The sequence below is a fragment of the Oncorhynchus gorbuscha genome, linkage group LG18, assembly GCF_021184085.1.
Source record: "Oncorhynchus gorbuscha isolate QuinsamMale2020 ecotype Even-year linkage group LG18, OgorEven_v1.0, whole genome shotgun sequence".
NCBI lineage: Eukaryota > Metazoa > Chordata > Actinopteri > Salmoniformes > Salmonidae > Oncorhynchus > Oncorhynchus gorbuscha.
In genome coordinates, this window is record NC_060190.1 from 63,831,117 (window position 1) to 63,845,474 (window position 14,358).

A 14,358-nucleotide genomic window follows, 5' to 3' on the forward strand; every position below is an offset into this window, starting at 1 on the left:
GTACCGTTTTCATTCATTAAAGTCATGAGTAACCTACACGCTGCATTTCGGTCTGACTCTCTTCTTACAGACGAACGTCGTTACAACAGCATTGTGACGTAGTTTTACGCCTTTATGTTGAAGAATACCCATAAGCGGCTACATTGTGTAAGTGGTCACCTGATGGCTGAGTGATTCTCGCGTAAAATACAGGAGGTAGCCATTTTTCCAAATCGGTCCTACTGAAAAACCAATTGTCCCGGTGGATATATTATCGAATAGATATTTGAAAAACACCTTGACGATTGATTATAAACAACGTTTGCCATGTTTCTGTCGATATTATAGAGCCAACGACGGCATTATCGTGACCTAAATTTCCGATCGATTCAAACGGAGCTATTTCGCCTACATAAAAATCATATTTTTGGAAAAAAGGAACATTGGCTATCTAACTGGGAGTCTCGTGAGTGAAAATATCCGAAGCTCATCAAAGGTAAACGATTTAATTTTGATTGCTTTTCTGATTTGTGACCAAGTTACCTGCTGCTAGCTGGACATAATGATATGCTAGGCTATCAAACACAAATGCTTGTCTTGCTTTGGCTGTAAAGCATATTTTGAAAATCTGAGATGACAGGGTGATTAACAAAAGGCTAATCGGTGTCTCAATATATTTCACTTGTGATTTTCATGAATAGGAATATTTTCTAGTAATATTTATGTCCGTTGTGTTATGCTAATTAGTGTCAGTCGATGATTACGCTCCCGGATCCGGGATGGGGTGTCACTAGAGGTTAAAATCTCCAGCTACAATAAATGCAGCCTCATGATATTTGGTTTCCAGTTTGCATGAAGTCCAGTGAAGCTCTGAGGGCCGTCGTGGTATCGGCTTGAGGGGGGATGTAAACGGCTGGGGCAATGCCGGGGAATTCTCTTGGGAGATAATATGGTCGGCATTTGATTGTGAGGTATTCTAGGTCAGGTGAAGAAAAGGACATTCTGTATGTTCCTAGAATTACACCATGAGTCATTAAACATTAAACACACCCCTCCACCCTTCTGCTTCCCGGAGCGATATATATTCCTGTCTGCGAGATGTACTGACAATCCTGCTGGATTTACCAACTCCGACAGAGTATCTCGAGAGAGCCATGTTTCCATGAAACAGTTTGTTCCAGGCCCTGATGTCTCTCTGGAAAGAAATCCTTGCTCTAAGCTCATCAACTTTGTCATCCAAAGACTGAACATTAGCAAGTAATATACTCGGAGCGGTGGGTGGTATGCGCGCCTCCTAAGTCCAGCCAATAGGCCTCCTCGATTGCCTCTCCTTCCGGCGATGTTTTGGGTCGGCCTCTGGAATAAATTAAATTGCTCTGGGAAGAGTGAACAAAGGATCTCCTCCAGGGAAGTCATATTCATAGTCGATGTGCTGGTAGTTCTGGTGAGTTACCGCAGCTATAATATCCAAGTGTTCTTCCTGGCTGTATGTAATGACACAAAACGTTTCCTGAGCTATTAATGTAAAAAAAATATTTAAAAAATATAGTACATAAAAAACTAAATACTGCAAAGTTTCCTAAGAGCTAGTCCCGATGCTCCCATCTCCGTCATCGCCTTGTTATCCTACATTTCCACACCACCGCAGAAGCTTCGGGCATCTTCCCAATTAAGTAGTGTAGATTTGTTGTTGGCTACTTGAAGATAACTAGGGCCTATCATTCTCAGCCCACCTCTTCCAATGCATTGTGGAAAAGTGCGCATCAAATTCTACTAGATCAGTGGTTCCTTCAAACATTCAACCTCCAGCTGTGTACCCCCTCTAGCAACAAGGTCAGCGCACTAAAACTTTTTTCTCTCCCATCATTGTAAGTCTCCACACACACACTATACAATACATTTATTAAACGTAAGTATGAGTTGTCGTCACAACCTGGCTCGTGAGAAGTGACAAATAACTTTTATAGGACGAGGACACAAATAATAATATTATAATAAGCAATAATTTTGCTCTTTATTTAACCATCTTACATATAAAACCTTTCGTTATTTGAAAATTGTGAATAACTCACCACAGGTTAATGAGAAGAGTGTGCTTGAAAGGATGCACATAACTGCAATGTTGGCTTGTATTTTTTATATTTTTTTATTTACCTTTATTTAACTAAGTCAGTTAAGAACAAATTCTTATTTTCAATGACAGCCTAGGAACAGTGGGTTAACTGCCTGTTCAGGTGCAGAACGACAGATTTGTACCTTGTCAGCTCGGGGATTTGAACTTGCAACCTTCCGGTTACTAGTCCAACCTTGCCGCTCCGTATTGGGGAGAGTCTCAGTCTTAAATAATTTTCCACACAGTCTATGCCTGCATTTAGTTTTCATGCTAGTGGGGGCCGAGAATCACCTCTCACATATGTATGTGGTTGCAAAGGGTGTCAGTGTCTTAACAGTGTGATTTGCCAAGGCAGGATACTCGGAGCACAGCCCAATCCAGAAATCTGGCAGTGGCTTCGTTCAGATATCGGTAAGTGGACTGGAGGCAGGGCATAAAAGGGATATCGAATCAGGTTGTTTGTGTCATCCGTTTTGGGAAAGTATCTGCGTACTTGCACACCCAACTCATTCAGGTGCTTCGCTATATCACATTTGACATTGTCCGTAAGCTTGATTTCATTTTCACACAAAAAAATTAAACAATATGGAAAGACCTGTGTGTTGTCCTTTTTAATGCAGACAGAGAAGAGCTCCAACTTCTTAATCATAGCCTCAATTTTGTCCCGCACATTGAATATAGTTGCGGAGAGTCCCTCTAATCCTAGATTCAGATAATTCAGGCGATTAAAAACATCACCCAGAAAGGCCAGTTGTGTGAGTAACTTGTCATCATGCAAGCAGTCAGACAAGTGAAATTGATGGTCAGTAAAGAAAACCTTAAGCTCGCCTCTCAATTTAAAAACGTGTCAATACTTTCCCCTTGATAACCAGCACACTTCTGTATGTTGTAAAAGCGTTACATGGTCACTGCCCAGATCATTTGCAGTGCAGAAAATACACGAGTTCAGGGGCCTTGCTTTGTCAAAGTTAACCATTTTCACTGTAGTATCCAAAATGTATTTGAAGTTGTCAGGCATTCCCTTGGCAGCAAGAGCCTCTCGGTGGACGCTGCAGTGTGCCCAAGTGACATCGGGAGAAGCTGCTTGCGCACACGTTACCACTCCACTATGTCTCTCTGTTATGGCTTTTACGCCATCAGTACAGATACCAACATATCTTGACCACCAAAGTCTGTTTGATGTCACAAAGCTGTCTGGTACTTCAAAAATATCCTCTCCCGTTGTTCTGGTTTCCAGTGGTTTGCACAAGAGGATGACTTCCTTAATTGACTCCCCATCTACTATAGGACATATACCAGGAGCTGTGCCAGGCCCGCCAAGTCTGTAACGCATAGAATTCACTGGCTTGTATGTGTAACAGTATAGCTTCCGTCCCTCACCTCGACAACAGCCACCCTCGTGGCACCGTTACCCATCACTACACAAAAGCCACGGCCCTTGCAGAGCAAGGGGAACAACTACTTCAAGGTCTCAGAGTGAGTGACGTCACTGATTGAAACGCTATTAGTGCACACCCCACTAACTAGCTAGCCATTTCACACCGGTTACATATGCAAAGCAGTCATTGTTTCAAAACATCTCCTTCCATGTCACTGATGCGTTGTGAAACAGTGTTTGATGAAGACATTGTCTGTATAGTTTTTTTGGCCTTTTACCCCAGCATTGTCCCAGCCATATCCGCTGCAGCAGGAAGAATTAAGTCCTCCACAATAGCATGGGGCTTGCCTGTCCTAGCCACTCAGTAGCTCACCATATAAGATCCTTCTAGAACCTTATTATTAATGGTATCTGTTGCTTTTATACATGTCTGACTACTCGAAAGTTGTCTTAATTAGCGTTCAAAAAACTCCTGTGGGTTATTTTTCAAATTGGCATGTTTTGTTTCTAAATGTCTGCTCAAGAGTGAAGGTTTCATTGAGTTTTAAGATTGTACAAAAGTACTTCTGGCTGAGAAAAGGCACTACTCCCAATATAAGTGAACCCTAAGTCAATGTAGTTCTCATATTTGTCTTTTGTTCGGTGCTTTCCCGGGTAAGGTGGCAGTAGCTCTTCAGGTGCATCAGATTCACAAGTGTCAGTGTCCATCCTAGCTGGGCTAACAACAAATGTAGAATTACTGATGCTAGCATTGGATGTGTAGAACACATCAGCAGCAGAACAACTTGTGTCATCGACAGGTGCAGCTGTAATACTGCTGGTAGTAGCAGTACTACCAGTAGAGCTGGTATGTGTCTCTATGGCCTTATTTTTACCATTTATACCATTTATACATTTGAATGAGCAATGAGCAATGAGCAATGGAATGAGCAGCAGCTACATTTGGCTACATACGGACCGCTTCCTGTATTTGACATTGTGTTGTTATTTCGCTGAACACTAGATGGTTTAGTATTATTTTGGGCAGTGAAATGGGGCTACTCAGGCAGAAAAAATCTAATCCAAGTGTATAGCCCCATTGGAAAATATAAATGGACTGTTTGAAAATGTGAAGAAAAGAAAATGTATAGCCCCTTTGGAGAAAAAAAAAATCACATTTTTATTTTGCGTACCCTGATCGATGGCATTGCGCCACTTCCCGAAATCAACAAATAATGGGAAACAATGCAATCACGCATGACGCATTCGCATCATGTGAAAATGAATGTTAATAGTATGCGACATTTTGAAAATCGAGTGGGGTTTAAATGCCAGGATGTTATTCTCATTTAGGATCTTCATCTAGTACAGGTATTCCCAAATTGGGGTACGCCTCATCCCTACTGTGTATCTAATTGGTCAGCTGTCGTCAAAGCCGAAATGAGGAAGATATCCAGGCATTTGAAGTATACTTGATTTTCCAAATGTCGAACACTATTAAACTATTTTTTTGTAGACCCAAACGGCATACCATTTAGGATGCAAGTGTGGATATTCACACATGGCCAGTGTCTCTTTTCCTCTCTCTGCACGGTTCATTAGTCTATCGAAAATGTTGTGTGTTGTATCTCTGGCAACTACAAGGTTCAAATCAATCATGTTTGCTCAATGAAATTGCTGGGGTGAGATTTAGAAGGATTGGTACATTTAACACTTGGGATTGAGCCAGTTTAAAGGATGACCTAATCAGCTGTTTCCTGTCAAGGTCACTATACAGTCCTGTCAGAGCACAGAGCCTGGCCCTGGATGGGCTGCCTGCCTGCCTTCTAAGACGATCTTCCTGAGGGAAGCTGCAGACTAAATCATCTTCAAAGTTCATTAACTGCACATCACACAATCGTATACTGTGACAGGCTGACCTCAGAGGTTGGGCATTAAATGTGGCTCATCCTCTTATATGCTTTAAAACGGTCTGTCCCTACAAGCATAAAGCTTAAAACAGAGTATTTACTCTGGATAAAAGAGTCTTTGTTCTGTGGCACTGGGTCTATTTGGTTTTCCCAAAAATTAAAGCGCCAGGCGGAAGGCTAAAGGAAAGGAACAGACCGTGTAACATTCTACAAACTCATAAGCCAGATGGCATGATATTATGCCACTGTATGGACGGCCTACTGGGACATGATTGCATAAAGCATGTGCTCAACAGAGCTGCTAAAACCAGTGTCCCCCTCTAGAATGATTAATAGTCTATTAGATTATTAGATTATCTGCAACATGTACTTGGTTTAATTTATTGCTCAATGTATAATAGCCATGATATTAGCCGACTCAATTCAATACAACAGTCATTGTCAGGTCAATATCTAGTGGCAAGACAATGGATTTTCATCTTAGTATGTTGACCTAACTCACTTATTCCTTCCTTCAGAAAGCTCCTTGTTCAGCTTAATACTCCGATGTTGGCCTAAAGGGAAGTGGCGTTTTTTGTTTTCTCAGTATTACCATATCAGTCAAAGCTCTGTCTTCTCTCATCCAGAACTTGCAGGAATGTGATATTCAATATTGGCTCTATTGAATCACTCTCTGTTGAAGAATAATAACAACTTTGAATAGGCAGACTGCTTTCATTTTTAATGGACTAACATTTTTTTCTAACACAGAATCAGCCTGGTATGCGAGCTGATGAGGACCACTTCTCTGAGATAACAGATCATGTTAGAGGCTCTTCTCATTTTATCAATTGCAGATTCTCTTACTGAAAGCATGAGTAGTTAGAGTAGACTCACTACTGTGCAGTAAAATATTGATGTTTTTGTTTTTCTTGCATTGGAAGTAAGCGAATGGCTTGAGTTGCCTTATGAGACGGTCGGTGAGGACCTTTACCATACTGTAGTGTAGAGTAATGAGGCACTGGAGACCAGACTTGTGTAAGTTGTGTAAGGCTGGTTTGGAGTAGGCATGGTGATGTATCACTGAACTATTATATATCTACAGTGTCTACAGTACCAGCTTGTAAAGTAGTTAAAGAAGTTGTTTGTACATGGTGCTACCCCCATAAGGACTATGTATTTAAAGGCATATTGTATTCTGTGAGAACAAAGCCACCGTGAACTGTTTGTAATCATATATTTTTAGTTTGAACTACATGTTCCCTTTTGCTTAAGGAGTGATATTTAGCCTCTTTATTCCAGTCATAATTGCCATAGCACAAGAACACCATGTATGGATCTGAGTTATTCTTCCCTCTCTATAATGAAGCCCTGGGAGAGATAACCCTCAGGCCCAGTTTCTATTCAAATGCTTGATATGGTTGGTAGTTGTCTAAATGGTAGATGAAAGAGAACAAAGATTTAATGTATTTTGCTTTTGATCTGTCATTAACCTTTTACACTTGTCCCTTTATTATTATGCCTTCTCTAAGGTGAATCGTACAATAAAACACCTTAAATCTAGTCAAGCAGAGCTACACCAACCTGATAAGGATAATCTCACGAATGCTTTGACAAAGTCACTATTTGTTGAGCTGTTTAGAATCCATAAAGACAACCAATTATCATCTTTACTCCAAATAAATAATCAGCAATTAATTGCTCTGGACCCTAATCATGGTCTGCATCGTCCATATCCCAATAAAGTGCTTAATACCAATCATGGTTTGTAGGGTTTAATATTTTCCTGGTATTTTACAAATGTCCCTTCCCGAGAATAACTTCTCCCGGGTAACCCGCTATTTCCCGCCAAAACCGGAATTGTCGTTCAAAAGCATTATAAAGTATATAAATAGGTCTTCGTCTGGATTAGATTAGAGTTTTGATCGAAAATTCAAGCCTGATGCTACTTGAGTCTGATGAGGCATACATTAAATACATTTTATGAGCCTTAAAGACATTTCATGAACCCAAGCCCAAAAAAGTCCAAATGATTGTGCCTTTATCCAATACATTTTATAGGCAACTCAACATTACATACGACAAAAAAAAAACACAATCCCATAGATGTAGCTAGCTATGTGCGCTCTTGGGTAAATAAATGAAACTAGCTACAGTAGGCTAATCTTTGTGTAAACTTAATTACACTATTATATGGATTGGATTTATGAACATCGTTCAAATCATGATAAAGCAGTGAGAGACCATGCAGCACATGCAGCCTACAAAGTTACAAGTATAGCCTAGCGAATTAGATTAATGTTGAAATATAATAGGGCCTATTTGTATAATTAGTAGGTGGGACACATATATACATTTCATAATGTTTCCCCTAATTTTATTAGCCTACCTCAACTTTCTCTATTGTTTGGTCATGCCTTCCTCTCGTTCAAGAGTTAAACGAAATATGTTTTGTTGTCCTTATCTTCATCATGCTAATGACATCCTTGAATAATGTAGGACTAGAATTAAATGCAGAAGGCTTTCACTCCTCTTCACAGAGATTGAATGGTTATGCATCTGAATAAATCACTCAAAACAAGAGCTTGAATGACTCTTCAAATAGTCTATTGGTAGAAGAAATGCCCAAAACATTATGTCCAGCAAGCTGTTCTAGTCTAGCTTTTCCTACATGGGACGCCAAGAGCTAAGGAGCATTTTTTAAGGAGAGGCTAGCAGAGCACAGGTGCGTACATATTGCACAAGAGACAGAGGCTATAAGCCATCATTAATTAGCTAAATATAAGTTGTTACGAATCCCTTTTGACCCGACAGTCTAGGGTAACCCTGGAACTCTCCTGTAAGAATGCTAGCTTACAAAGAATAACAACAAAAATATCTAGTTAACAGAAGAAAGGAAGATAAAATAAGGACAAAAGAAGGACAGAAGAAAAAAGGAAAAGGGGGGGTGGTAACAAGACCAGTAAGAAAAGGGGCTGAGCTGGACGCAAGGAAAGAAATAAGTATCCAAAAACATACCTAAACTAGACTAGCCTACTTCACCAAAGGCTAACTAACCAAAAATACAGGGGGTGGTCCGACCAATTCTAACTAGTGTTTTTATACAAAGTATTCGTACGGGTAATGTATGCACATGGGCAACTTATCTTGGTACCCCCTTTTCCCACCGTCAAACAAACACCATAACAAAACCCCATACTCACAGGTGGGGACAAAGTGACATGTAGTTGCAAAAACCAAACAAGAGATCTACAGACAGATGGCATTGACAGAGAGATTGCGCTCTAGAGCAAACAACAGACAGGGTTTTTAAACCAAGGGAAAGGGAATGTGATAGGGTAATGGAAACAGGAGGAGGTGTGTCTTCTGATTAGCGACTGATTGATGGCTGATTGGGAAATGATGAATGCCACCTGTGAGGGGAGAAGGAGAGAAAAGAAATACACACACAGGATACACACACAGGATACCTGTATCCATAACAATGTCTAATACTGCATTGAATATATTACCTGAAAGAGGAAGACTAATACATCTATATAGGGCTTTATATCAATCTAGAACAGGGTTATCTATTTTGGATGCAATTGGAATTGAGATGATGGAGAGAGAAAAAGACTGCAGAGAGAGTTCTTGCACGTGCTGGTTTAAAGCAACGATATTTGAGTCATAGGCTGTTTTAAAACTCTGGAGCTGCAATAGTATATCTACCGGCAAGACGGAGCTGCTCTGCTCCCAAAACTCTTGAACAGGTGTTATCTATTCCTTGGTCAGCTGGACCCTGAGGAGAGAGAAAAGATCAAGAGAGTTCTTGCACGTAGGTTCATGCTCTACAAAAAAATATCTTTACAATTAAAAATAAAAGCCAGATGGAGATGGGTAAATTTGGTCTTTATATTAATCTAGCTATGCTGCAGCAAATTTAGGCCTATCTGTCACAAGAAAAATTATGATGATGATGATGATGAGATGATACTGTAGGTCTACATAGATTGTGAACTGCGCTCCATACTGAGATAGGCTGTCTGTCCCCACCCTGCAGAGGCCGTAGAGAAGCCACATTTAGACACTGCACATTATTTCACAGTTCCATTTCACGCTATGCTGTTCATATCAATAATGTATTATAATTTACCGGTTTCCTGAGTTATTTATCCCTGGAAAAGGGAGTGGTTTTGGGTGGTAAATCCAGGTAAATCTTGGTAACCGGGTTCCCTCCATTCAACCCTAATGCTTACTCATCTGTGAAATTTAGTTTGGTATCGTAAACACCTTTCTGCTCTATGTGGAGAGATTGAGGAATCTGCTGCCTTCATAAGTGAATTATATCATTCACTGATCACCTCTAACACCAATTATAATCTCATAGCCTGGTGTAGAATGCAAAAGTGCAGAATGCAGTGTGCTAGCCATTATTTCTATTTGTTGCAGCGTAATGATTAATCTGCATATTTATGCTGTTTTGACTTGGTGTCTAGCAAGATGGATGGCCACAGAGGCTGTGTATTCTTGGTGAGTGAGGTATTTTCTGCTCTGTGCTGTGTCGGCCGTCAGTGTAGTTCACTACTTAGATTAACGCTATACTGTGGGGCATGGTTTGAGGGCTCTCTTGATCCTTTACTACTCAAATTAAGGTAAAATCAGCATTTTCCTTCTTTGAGGTTTTTGTCAGAATCTCATATTTCCATAAAGGTACAGTACATGATCTACAATAGATTGAAGTTAATAGTGGATCTGGATCTGACTGATTTTCATTTTGTTTTTAGGTGGAAACTGAATGGCACCGCGATCACTCCCAAATCAGGCTCACACTATAGCCTGTCTGGAGGCAACCTCCGAATCAGCCATTTAAACAAAGACCAAGATGCTGGAACATATCAGTGCCTCGCCTCCAACTCTTTTGGGACCATCGTGAGCCGAGAGGCCAGTCTAACCTTTGCATGTAAGTCACTAACTAATATTTTATTCCCTCTCTGATCATACTGTACTAGCCAGCAGTGTGAAGGCATGTGACAGAAAATATATGTCAGTGGGACTTGTCATAGTGTCTTGTGTCCCGTCTGATAAAGCAATCAACATGGAAGCGTCTCCTTGGGGAGCAGCATTTGCTAGTGCTGTGACTCAACACTCAGGATCTTAATCCTGATAGAGCTAATACATGAAACTACAACTCCAACGCATTAAAAATACCTCAAGCTTCAACTCAAAATAAATAACAAGAAATGCCTACACTACCACATACTGTCTTGATAATACAGGACATACTTTCAAAGATGTTCAGTTAAAGTATATTGAGCAAATGTAATGTCATAGTGAGTACAAACACCGAACAGAAATCATCTTCTCTCAGCATGTGAAAGTAATGGGAATAGAAGAATAAGATAAAGATAAGATAAAGCAGTATATATTTATATTATTATTTTTCTTGGACATTATAACTGACATACCTGAGTAGAAGAGGATAAATGGTCCCATGTGGCTGTTGGTAGAGCATGGAACTTGCACCACTAAGGGTTGTGGGTTTGATTCCCATGTGGGACTAGTACGAACATGTATGCACTCACTACAGCAAGTCACTCTGGATGCGAATGTCTGCTAAATGACTCAAATGTGAATAAAGATAGCAGAATTTCTGCACATAACTGACAGACTAAGGTCTCAATTTAGCTGTTTTCCTTTTGAGTAAGAGGAAGTCAATACTCCTTGCTGCTTCTCCAGTTATTGGACATCCTAAAATGACGACATGTGAAGTGAATGATGGCTTCTTCAGATTCAGTTCTGATGCCCCACGGTGGGAACAAGGCCGCCCCATCCCTCACAGGCCATTTATTTTGTCCCCCTGGCCGGGCCCAGTCTCACTCCGGAGAAAGAGTAATCCGGTTCTGTAGGGATCTCCACTGTCACTATAAGGCGAAACGGTGACAGTTCCATCAATTGTCCGGGCCTGACCTTAAAGTCTTGGGATGTGGACCTGCATCTGTGACTGTCATCTGTCTTCTTTATTACTCTTGGTATAGATTAAATAACTCCACATGATGATTGAATGGTGTGGGTTCAAGACAATACTTTAAATGGCAGTTGATATTATTAGAGAGTGGATCTTGCAATTTGTTAGAATATGTGGTTCATGTCAACATCGAAAGATTTGATTGTAAAATTAGAGCAGAAAGCATTGATACATTAAATTAATTCCATTGGAGAAGAGGACATTTAATACACTGTTTATTGATCTCATAAATACTTTAGATATGAGTGAGTATTGATGAATTTGGCCCTGTTATGCCTGCAGGACAAATATACTATACATCATATGAATAATCCATGAGTTCATTTCTTACCTGTTTCCATGTTGTCTGTTCTTGACCTTGAAAATGGTTTTATGTTGATTCAGATTCAATCTTTGAATGGTATTTCACAGTGAAATTTGAACCATCTTTTCACTGTAACATGCATACAATATTTAATGCTCTTAAGTGGTGCAGCCCAGTTCAGCTCAATCAATAATACATTCTGTCAGCTCTTAAAATAATGCTCTTAAAATACATTCGATGGCAGTATGCATCAATCAATACCATCTTCTTCCAGAGAAGCGTAATGAAAGTTGGCTATTTATGTGTTTGAAAATGTTCTCTGTGATGAATTTGCTGGAGCTTGACCTTGTAGAGTTGAGATAATACACCGAACAAAAATATAAACACAACATGCAACAATTTCAAAGATTTTACTGAGTTACAGTTCATATCAGGAAATCAGTCAATTTAAATGAATTAATTAGGCCCTAATCTATGGATTTCACTTCAATGGCAATACAGATATGCATCTATTGGCCACAGATACCTTTTAAAAAGCTAGGCGCATGGATCAGAAATCATGTGGTGTGACCACCATTTGCCTCATGCAGCGCAGCAGATCTCCTTCTCATAAAGTTGATCAAGTTGTTGATTGTGGCGTGTGGAATGTTGTCCCACTCCTCTTCAATGGCTGGGGGAAGTTGCTGGATATTGGCGTGTACTGGAACACGCTGTTGTACACATTGATCCAGAGCATCCCTAACATGCTCAATGGGTGACATGTCCGGTGAGTATGCAGGCCATGGAAGGACTGGGACATTTTCAGCTTCCAGGAATTGTGTACAAATCCTTTCGACATGGGGCCGTGCATTGTCATGCTGAAACATTAGGCGAGTGATCTCATCACAGTATCTCTGTGCATTCAAAACGCCATCGATAAAATGCAATTGTTTTCATAGTCCGTAGCTTATGCCTGCTCTGTTCACAATGTTGGCATCAGCAAAACGCTCGCCCATGTGACACCATACATGCTGTCTGCCATCTGCCTGGTACATATGAAACCGGGATTCATCTGTGAAGAGAAGACTTCTCCAGTGTGCCAGTGTCCATCAAAGGTGAGCATTTGCCCACAGAAGTTGTTTATGAGGCCGAACTGCAGTCAGGTCAAGACCCTGGTGGGGACGACGAGCACAGAGATGAACTTCCCTGAGACGGTTTCTAACAGTTTGTGCATAAATTCTTAGTTTGTACCAATAGTTTCATCAGCTGTCTAGGTGGCTGGTCTCAGATGATCCCACAGGTGAAGAAGTCGGACGTTGACATCCTGGGATGGAGTGGTTACACATGGCCTGCGGTTGTGAGGCCGGGCTGGACGTACTGCCAAATTCTCTCAATAATGTTGGTGAAGGCTTATGGTAGAGAAATGAACTGCACAGTTTAGTGTAATTTTATATTAACAAGGTGCACCTGTGTAAGGATAATGCTGTTTCATCAGATTCTTGATATGCCACACCTGTCAGGTGGATGGATTATCTAGGAAAAGGAGAAATGCTTGCACAACATTTGATAGAAATTTTATTTTTGTGCGTACATGGAACATTTCTGGGATCCTTTATTTCAGCTCATGAACATGGGTCCAACTCTTTACATGTTGCGATTATATTTTTGTTCAGTTTAAAAAGGATTAAAAAACAGTGAACATCAAATGGTCCCAAAGTACTTTAAGGAGATATGATTTTCTCTGCCTTTCCTCTTGAATTGGCTTGCTTTAATTGCATAGATACCGAAAGCCTTTTCAGTAAGATCCGTAGGAAATAGATAATTGTCATAATGGACGCGCTGATGCTGTCTGAAGAACAAGCTCTGCCTCCTATTTCAGTAATTGGGTTCTGGGTATAGAAAGTATTTTTGTATTGAAATAGGCATTCATAGTAAAACTCATGCATAGTGTCTTAATCATGTTTCTTGTGTACTGTGATTTATTTTTGCAATACTTTGTTGGTGTTGTGATACATTTCCTTGGGTTTATCAAGGTCTCAATGGCTAAAAGTACAAATATTTTAAGAATGTCAAGAATCAATAGATTAGAAGAAGAAGGTTTTCTACATTATTTATAAATGAATAGCAATCTCTCAAACTCTGTACTGTATATCATGTCCATGTCACCCGGCCCCTTTCAACACTGTGGATAGTTATTCTCCCTCTAGCACTGCTTTTCCATTTGGTACAACAACTCTCATGTTTATTTCATTCTGTCTCAATATTGATGGGATTTGTCATTTATTCCTCACAACCTCTCACTCTCAGGATAGACTTGTCCTGGTTGATGTAATGTTCAAACTGTTTGCTCTGTGGATACAAATCCTCTGATGTTGGAACTGTTGCTCACTTTAGTTTATACTGATGGCTAGTTTTCCATCTGCTCATTTCCCTGTCTATGAACTTGAAGTGACAGTGGGGACAGGGAAAGAGCTGTCAGAAATAAATGGAATATCTTATACGGCGGGCTGCCTACGGATCAATCCCCCCAAAAAAAGAAAATAATAAAATAATAATAATAATTTTAGGAACTCAGTCGGGCTCTCAACTTACTGTTGAGAGTTAGAATGGAAGAATACAGAAGATGCAATTTTGACATTTGGTTGTGCATCAGCAGTTTTCTCTCAATTGTTATGTCAGTCACTGAGAGTCACTCAATTAGCCTATGTCAACTACCATTTTTTAGATTGG

The 14,358-nt window shown here is 40.1% G+C and overlaps 1 pseudogene; it reads left to right on the forward strand.

Annotated features, from left to right (window-relative positions):
* Positions 1-14,358, forward strand: part of LOC124004110 — a 253,618-nt pseudogene that overhangs the window by 90,971 nt on the left and 148,289 nt on the right.